General features: G+C 27.9%; 1 protein-coding gene across 7 annotated transcripts in view; it reads right to left on the reverse strand.

Moving 5' to 3' along the window:
- LOC107455086 (protein SERAC1) overlaps positions 1-2,512 on the reverse strand; it is a 51,390-nt gene extending 48,878 nt beyond the window's left edge. For 2 of the 7 annotated variants that reach the window (XM_071188219.2, XM_043056318.3), the window contains exon 1: positions 2,269-2,461. The gene's annotated coding sequence lies outside the window, so the exon portion shown is untranslated. Of the gene's footprint in view, positions 1-2,268 lie in introns of all 7 variants that reach the window. The other 5 variants (XM_087155859.1, XM_087155857.1, XM_043056324.3 and 2 more) reach the window with 5 other exon arrangements.
- Positions 2,513-10,145: the final 7,633 nt, after the last annotated feature.

Below are 10,145 nucleotides of genomic sequence, written 5' to 3' on the forward strand. Positions count from 1 at the left end.
AATGAATGTTTTAAGTTACTAAATCAGACACAAAAACGTATTTTCTCTGAATAAGCATATCTTTTTCTTCCACGAATTCAGATTTCTGACATCCAAAATATATGAGGTAGCCACAATCTGGGAAATAATGTCCCCATAGTTTGGTCAGGAGAGCAATCAAAAGTTTGGATCCCTTAATGTTAAATTCACTTTTTGCGTATTTCACCATAGCCCGTAAAATTTTCAAGCAAATTAAAAAAAATTTGCATATCATTATAAAATTTTTTTATCCAAAGATAATTTCATGCAAAAATTAAGTTTCAATAAATATTTATTATTGTATTAAATAATAGTCGTAACAATTTTGAAATGTAAGGTATACTATTCCTTACATCATTTTGAAGAATATAGTTTCGCATGACAAAATACAAAACTTGAGTGAAATTAGTTGAATCTTGAGAAATTGAATTTTAAATATACGATTTCTTTAAAATTCAATTTCTCAGGAACTATTCAATTGATTTTACTCAAGCTTTGTATATTGTAGTAATTTTAAAAATTAAACACAACATGGAAAAAAAATTAAAGGAATATTTAAAGTTTTTTCTTTTGAATAAATAAAAAATTAAAGTATTATTTTAAAAAAAAAATAGGATTCACTTTTTTAATAAAACTGCCTGATTTAAATCTTGGTTAAAATTAGGGTTGGAAAAAAATGTTTTCTTTTTTTGGTTTATTTATAACAAAAGGTTGAATAACACGCTAAGCCATAGACTAAAAGTAATTAAACCATTAAAAAGTGTTTCACAGAAATATTTTTAATTATTGATTAATATTTTGATAAAGACTACCTAAAAAAATTTCATCTTTGATCATAAATATGTTAACATAGTAAAAAAGTATAACAAAGATCTTCAATATGCTTATTTATTACAACTTAACTTAGGCAAATTAACATTTAATATCTAAATAATTTTTTTGTAGTGCATGTATGTAAAAGTTATTTTACCTCCTTGATTATTAATATACATAAAAATGTCGTAATTCAATATTTACAATAATGACATTATTTAGCAATATATAATTTGTAGGAATAATTGTGTTAAAATACACATTCCATGTTTTTATTTATTGAATCAAAACAGATTTTAACATAAATGGGCGTGAGATATTCATATTTATTAATTTTCATTTAAAAAACATTTCAAATTCATAGGATGAAAAGAAATGAAAAAGACAACTGGACTACATAACTATAAATTTGCTCAAATTGTTAATGTATGTTTTATAATATTGTTTGAAAAATAAAGAATAAATTACTTTTTTGTCATTTATTTTAACATGATGAAGCCTTAAATTTAACTATATTCTTAAGATGTATTGCAGCATTAAATAAATAAGAAAAAATACTTTAAAAATATTTTAAATTAATTTAAGATTTTCCTTTAATTTCTTTTTTTTTTCTTTCTTCATACAATAAGAAAACGCAATTTGGAAATTACAATGAAGAATATAATCGCACTAAACATACACGACAATAATTTATTGAATATATATAATAATATAATAACACTGCACACACACAATAAACACTGGTGACAGAAATTAAACAGAAAACAATAAATTTAGTAAAACATCTCATTCCCATTTATACTTTTCATTGTAGTAAACATAGCATACTTAACAAGTAGATAAAAATAAGCTTTGAGGAACTTGAACTCTTTCAATAATAACATTATCTAATTTAAAAAACTACAGAACATGGGTTATTTTTTTTATTTTAAACATTTTTAAGAGAAATTATGACCTAATTTGCTCACGTTATTTAACAATTAGGGATGAATATTTTCTTCTACAGTTGAAAAAACTGCTGAAAAAAACCATTAAATTGCCCTGAATAAATAGGTTTCATCCAATCCAAATGGAAGAAACTTCTTTTTAAAAAGAAATATGAAATATCTAAACCGTTTTTTTAACAGAATATAATTGCAATCTAGTTTAAATTGTAGTATTAATTTTAAAGCTATTTAATGTATCATTTTTAAATAAGTAAAAACTAAAAAGCAGAAAAAATTTCTGGAATTTTTTTTCTTCTCTTTTTCAAAAAATTAAAATAACTAGCTTTTAAATATTTTTTTTTATAATAAAGTAAAGTTTAATTGAATAATTATATAAAGAATTATTAAAGTAAAATAATCAAATTTTATTGATACCACTAAATTAACAAATCACATATTAAGCATAGATATTACTAAAAACATATTGAATTCTAATTTATAAAGAGCATACTGATTTTTATAATCGAAGCTAAACTTCGTTAATTAAAAGCATAGTTTATAGTAACTTTCTGTATCTCTTCATAAGCAATTATCTATTATAATAAAATTGTGAAAAAATTGCAAAAATAAATAATTCGAAGAAATTAAATTATACTAACGACAGCAAGAATTGTTTTTGTTTACTTAGTTTAATTTAAACAACTGGCGCTTATAGCTATCCATTTCTGTTACTATGAGACGTAAAAGAAATAAAAGTTTAAAACTAAATTAAAATAAGGGATATTCTCACTGCATACAAATAGAATGTGAATTTGGAGATGCGAGCAAAACCTGATTGGCGAGTTTTACCAATCTGATTTGAATCTCAACATCGTGGATACTTAACCAAATCGGGTCTTATTGATGAAAGTATTTCTTGATTAAAAACATTTAATAACGATAACACGAAATTGTAACGATACGATACGAATACGATAACACGAAATTGTGATTTTTAGAATGAATGCGTTTTTTTACAAATGTACTCATAGCATCTTACGGTGTTTCCTTGTGCTATTTTCTTGGCTTTGTTTTCTTTAGCATTGAATTGCATTATATATCGGACCCGCAGTGGACTGATCGTTAAGACACGGTTCCCAGCAGATCACCGAAGTCAAGCATCACTGGCTGCGGTCAGTGTGCGGGTGGGTGACCACTTGGATCAGCCTGTGTAGGGAACGAGGGTGTGCGGTATTGGTCCTCGTTAAACTGTTCTACCGTAAAGTGCTTGACATCGCGTACAGGTCGTCAGGCTATCGAAGCGGGGGTGCCATCCCCTCTGCAGAGGATCAAAATTGTGATGGCATGTCTTCGGATCATCCTCAGGGATGTTTCCCAGACCGTCGCTAATAGCCCATTGTGCAGCTCTAGTGCAGCGTAAATGAACTACAACAACAACATTATATATCGTCAATTTCATTTCTTAATAGTAATTTATGTTTCGTGAATAAGTCGGACTTGGGTCCAGAGAGGACAGGATCCAGTCTTTGAGTCCACTCGACCCACCAAAAGCAAGTAACATAAGTTTTAGTAAAATCTGTGGAATCGAAAGTCTTTTGTTCTGTTGCTGAGCCTTACCATGGGTACAGGGCTCTGAAGAAAATGTTCCTTCCCCTTCAAATCTATGTCTAAATTTAAAAAGTGGTAAAACGAATGAGTGGTGCTGCCATCTATGCAAGATGCACCTTGAGGGGTTATCTTATCAAAGCTGGTGAGCTTGGATTGTCCAAGTCTTTTTCGAAACAACACATTCTTCCAAATTTTATTTATGCAAATTTATCACATGATATTTTCCAATATTTCTATCAGAAAATTTGAAGATTCAATTGGTTGAAAATGGATGTTGTTACAAATTAGAATTACTTGCTATGCAGATTGTATCAAATTAAAACTATTTGTAATTAGTATGCTTGGTAATTGTTGGAGCAGAAATATACAATTAGAATTAAAAATGTACGTTTAATTTACTAGTAAATATTTTCATCCTAAAAATTTTGATTTAATTTTTTTCATTTAAGGTGACGAACTGTTAATTCTTTAAAAAAAAAAATTTTATTTGCTCATTACTAAAGTTTTCTAATTTACTTTTGCACTTGAAATATAATGAACCTTTCATAATCTTAATTAGTTTAATAAGGCACAGGTTAGTTTCACAATAAAATTTTTCATCTATGGTAAATTTTTTTATTAAAGAATTTATTTTGCTAACATTTAGCATTTTATTTGCTAGACATGAGTTATATTTATTGATTCACTAATTTTTCACCACCTAATTCCAACAGTAATCGGGATGATTATCATAACTACGGCAAGGCCAAGTGCCGCCAATTTTTTGGCGACCTATTTGGATAGGTCGCCAAGGGGTAGGAGGAAAAAGAGAAACCCGATCATGACATCACGACGGAAAGGGGGAAGATGGGGGAAAGAAAAGGCGCTCTCTAAGAGGAGAGGACCAAAAAAGAACGGTGTTACCGTCGTGATATCAGGAACGGGGAGGAAATTGAAATAACAGGTACAGAAGATAGAAAAAAAAATCGCATGCAAAATGTAAACATAGTTCAAGAGTGAAAAATCTGGGTTTTAAAGAAACAAGGATAACGAAGTAGAAAATCAAAGATAAACATAAATAAACACTTACTTATGGAAACTCTGTTCAAGTAGGCTAATCCATTTTAAAATTGTTAAGTTTTAACTGTTAATTCGAAATGGAAAGTTTGGCAAACGTAATAATTTTTATATTTATTGCATATTAAATACTATGCTTTTAAGGTAACGTTTTCAATGAAACAAAACTATTTTTTTCTTTAAATAACTAATTGAATTAAACTTTCTCGGAGAAATTTCTAATTAAACTTCAATTTATGGTTATCGATTTCTAAACAAAATAATTATTATATTAAAACTGAATACATAATACTTTTTCTTCCAGTATTTAAACATTATAATACTCTATACAATTTAGATCTTATTTAAACAAATTAAGCAAAGTAAATGGTGTTTTTTTTTAAACATAAATTTTAAGCAAAATCATACTAACTTTAAATTTATATTTACTTTTTAAAAAAAAACAATAATTAGTAAAAAATAAAGATGCATTACGTCTAAATTATACACTATAAAATTTTTAAAATACAGGGAAAAAAACTTACTTCATTTACGAATAAACATCGAGTCGAAAGAGAAGGGGGAAAATAAACAGTAACTTTTTAATAATCTTAAATTAACAAATCTTAAATTAACAAAAAAAAGGAGTTTGAAATTAAGAAATAAAATTATATTTATTACAAATTAGACAATTTTAATAAATTATTAATTCAAATAAAAACTCTTACAAAAAAAACAGTTTGCAAAACTTTCCACTCAGCCATATTGAAAGACAGAAGTGCGCGCTTTTCTATCGAACCAATCAAAACGTTAGTTTTGGCGTGTTAGGCGGGAAACTTGCCAAAGCATCACATGATCTTTTTCTTAGAAGGCATTCCTCCCACAGCTGCTGTGGGGAAAAAATTCATCAAGGTCAAAGTTCATCTTCCAGAAAGGACCGTGAAATTATCACGCCGCCTTCAATGGGACTTTGAGGAAAGGAAATTTATTACCATTGCAATACTGAAGTTATGCTTTCATGACTGAAAAAATATTCCTTATAAACTAAATTTTTTATGACTTAAATTATTTCGTAATAGTAACTTCCATTAATAATTAGGGTGAATAAAATTCAAAATAAATTACATTTTTTTAGAATAAGAGCATTCAATCAAATAAAAAAGTATGTATTACGACAGCGATTCCCAAATTTTTTTCGATTATGAAACCCTGTATGATCCAACTTTTTTCGACGGAACTCCGATTTTGTAAATGTAATAATTTTACGCATGTAACAATTTAAAACGCCTTATGCAAACATTTAATGCATTTATATCCACGAACTAATTTTCAGAGGCACTAAATAGTTTAAAAATTATTGAACTCCTAATAATTAACATTTCAACATATTTTTTGCTCAAATAATTTCTCGGTATTAACTTCTGTTTCGAATTCTATAAATAACACTTATAGTCTTCAATTAATTATTAAAAAGAAGTTTTATCTAGTGTCAACAGAAAAGGGTTAATGGGTTCAATCATTTAATCTTTTTTTCATGGTTTTTCAGAAATCTAGATTCTGATATTTTATTAATACTTCAGCCAGCCTCGGGGGGGGGGGGTGCCAGGAAGGAACTGCCATGTAATAAATCAATTATATGCATTTGCCTTCAATAAAATTGACCCAACCTAATATTTATTTCTGAGTTCAAAAATTGATCTCAGAAATAAATATTGGGTAGGGTCAATAAGGTTCATATAATAAACTAGTTTTAAAGTCCTGCTTTCACGAATTCGCCTCTCCCCTTCTATGACTTCTCATTTATTAATTCCATATAGCTGATTACGACCTTAAAGGTTTTTAACAAAAAGGATGGGAATAGTGCACTTAATCGTCGTTGAAGATTTATATATTTGCTTACCAATCTGCAGTGGACGTTAACACATCTTAATTACATATTAACTGAAACTGAAAAATAAAATTAAAAAAATTTCTTTTTTATTATTCACTTTCGAATAAGGTTCCTTAGTTTAAGAAATTTTAAATTGTTACTTTTATACATGTAATATAAAAGAAATATGATAAAAAGTCATTAAGAGTGGTGAAATACGATTCCTCTAAATTTTTCTCATCAATCCCACAATTTCAATTGAAAAATTCTGATGTCGGTGAAAATCTTCTTGTTTTTCGCATTTGATAAGTTATTTATTTTCTGGTTATCTTTCTTTGAAGATTGAAGTCTTTCGAATTTTCTATTTTGAAGAATTCAAATAATAAAATCAATAATACAGAAAGTTACATTAAGATTGAGAAGAAGGACACATCCATAAAATATTATTTAAAAAAATTAATTTCTGACATAATAAACTTTTTTCGGAAATTTTATTATTCGTGCTTACATAAAACTGAAGCATAACGGAATAAAATTATCTATTGGTAGCGATGCAATGTGTTCAATTTCTCTCCGGTTGAGTTCCCTTACCGTCAGGCTAACAATGGACGGTTTTTCTCTTCTCCCACGAATACACGTTAGTTTTAACTACAAAATTCTTCACGAAATCGATTTTGGTCGAATCGATAAGGTTGCTGGGCTTGACTTAGGAATCCTCTTATCTTTTAGGTGTAGTTGAAAATGACAAGGTTTAACATTAACAGCTGCAAATGCTTTAGGTAGCTCCCATCGTCCATCATAAGTTACGTCTGTAGTTTATACATATATACACCTAGATTTTTTTTTTTTTTCTGTTTAGTTTTGAATAACTGGACCCAGCCAAGTTTTAGGACTCGCTACGTATTATTAGCATTTAATTATTATCATATTATTAGCCTAATTATTAGCATTTATTTATGATGTGCTTAAATTTCAGGTGTAGCCAATAATTCCAAAACTCATAGCTTTTCCAAAATGAAAAATACTGAAGCTGAATAGATTTTCCCGAAACGACAAATTGTTTGGTTATTTGCGGAACAGATCAAAATACCGTGTTTTTTATTATTATCAAATCAGTAAATAATTCTTTTCTTAGCAAGTCGACTCCAGAAGTTGATTTTCTTAGATAAAAATATTTAAATAGTCAGGGCTGATTGTACTCCGGAAAAAAATCCGGATTTTTCGCTAACAGAGTGATCTTCGATCTCCGGAAGTTTCCGGAGATCGAAGGTCTAGACCAGTGATTCTCAACCACTGTGCCGCGGCACTTTTGTGTGCCGCCAAATTTTTAAAATGTGTCGCCAAATATTAGAAATGATACAATAAAAATTAAAATGCTTTTTTTATTACGAGTAAAGTTTAAATTAAAGAAAAGTGTATATTATGTATAATATCATATATATATATATATATATATACAGGGCCGGATTAACCTATAGGCACACTAGGCACGTGCCTAGGGCCTACGAAATTCAGGGGCCTACGAAAAACTTGGGCGAAAAAAATTTGTTGACAAAAATAATTTAGCTTTAAAAACAACAAGTGTATTTTGCACAAAATTATGAAGATACAAATAAAAAATATAATATTTTTCGGTAATAAATTATTTTGCAGAATCTTATGATATTACTTTTTCGCGATTTTTGGATTCAACGAAATCTTGTATTATGCTGTCGAATTCCAAACTACGCAAAATGTCGTATTCAATAGACATAAGAGCGAGCGATGCCAAACGATCTTGATTCATTGTTGAACGCAAATAATTTTTTATCAATTTTAATCTGGAGAAAGATCTTTCTCCTGCATTTGATCCAAGAATCGACAAATATATTCTTAATGCAATGTGAACGTTAGGAAAAGTATTCACAAGTTTATCTTTAACATAGTTATCGATCGAACTAATCATAATGGTATTATCGATATCAACTGCAATATCGGAAGTATGTCGGTATTGCAGATGAAGTTCGATAAACAAATTTGTAAATTAAAATCCATATTAATAAAAATGTAAAAAATTATATGCAAGAAAATTTTAGCATATATTTTGAAAAGAGGGGAGGAGTGGGGGAAGGAGGGGAGGTCCCAAAAACGGCTGTGCCTAGGGCCTACGAAAGGTATAATCCGGCTCTGTATATATATATATATATATATATATATATATATATATATATATATATATATATATATATATATATATATATATATATACTTTTACAATTTTTCCGGGTTTTAACAGCGTGAAAATCTTTGTCATCGATTGTCTTGTCTCTGACAATCTCAAAATAAGTTAAAATAAGAAGGAAGCATTTAAATTTAAATTGTCTATGGCAATTTCAAAAAATGTTGAAATAAGTAGAAAATTTAATGACCATTAAAATTATTAATTAACAAAAGAAAGAAAACTAAATATGATTTTCAAACGGAAATAAAAGCTAATCATTAAAGTAAGCTATGCAATTAATAGTTATAAAAGTGAATTAGCAAAGGATAACTAACAAAAAAACATGCTAACAATTAATTAGCAAAAAAACTAGTTAACAAGAAATCACACAAAAATAGCAATGTAGAAAAACTAACAGTTAATAACTATAGAAAACAAGTTAACAATTAATAACTAGCAAAAAAATAAATAACTGTTACCAACTAATACAAAATTAGTCGAAAGAAATAATTATCTCTTAATAAACGTGCTTTTGTTGTACATATTATTTTATTTCACATTCAAAATTATTATCACTAACTATTTAACACAGTGTATTATAGGTAAGTAAACAACTTTTAAACTAATTTTTTTTTATTGTGTGCCGGCAAATTTCGAAATCGTTAAAATTGTGCCGCCACAAAAGAAAGGTTGAGAATCACTGGTCTAGACGTTTCAAAAAATCATTGATCACTGAAGTTTCCGGAAATCAAATTTTCAAAGGTGGAGCTTAAAAACACAGTTTTTTTCATTTGTTTGTAAAGGAGAGCCAGAGAGATACTTTATAAGCTTATATTCATGATAAATATTCATTTTTTATCAGTAAATAGTTGTTACAATCATAAACTCCAGAAAAACATATTTGTAAATTTTAATTACTTCTCATGGTCATCATAGGTATGTGTAAATGGTATAGGTATGTGTAAAATTTTAAATATAACTCTTAAATATAAATAAAAATTTTAAATATAAAAGTAAACTCAGAAATGTTGAGAAAAAGGAAAAAAAACCTTGTTTACATTTGTTTCAATTTACGCTTTTTCTTTTTTTGTTTTCTTTTTTAAACTCACGACATTTTTTGGAATTTTGACTTGGGCTCACAATTACCCCCGAATAGCATTCATTACATCCTGCTTCACTAGTAATCTTTATTTTGTCACACTTTATTAACGTCATTTTTTGATCAACGTATCTACACGCTCTGTAAGATAGCCTATTTCGAAACTTCTGTGCTTATGATATTAAACTATACATTTATGATTTAAATTAATCTTAGCAAGTGTTATTTTTATAACCATAAGTTTAATGACTACAATGAAGATTTATAACATAATTTACCCAATTGTAAAAATATAATATTCTGTATATTGTATATACCAGTTATGTAAGTCGACCCGCTATATTTTTGATTGCGCACTTGTAATTTTTGGTATGTCAGGTGTATAAGTTGACTGCTGAAAAAACCAAATAAGAAAATTTTTAAAACGAAAAAATATGAAAAAATTTTTTTTTTAAGTCTATAAAGACTATTAAGTCTAGAAAAAAAAAACTATTAAGTCTAGTATCTGCAAAATTTTCTTTCGTTAAAAATATTCCACATTGTACTCACTCGCATTTATGTTACATAAAATGAATT

The sequence above is a fragment of the Parasteatoda tepidariorum genome, chromosome 12 (genome assembly GCF_982258835.1).
Source record: "Parasteatoda tepidariorum strain Cologne lab strain chromosome 12, Ptep-v5.0, whole genome shotgun sequence".
NCBI classification, from domain to species: Eukaryota; Metazoa; Arthropoda; class Arachnida; order Araneae; family Theridiidae; genus Parasteatoda; species Parasteatoda tepidariorum.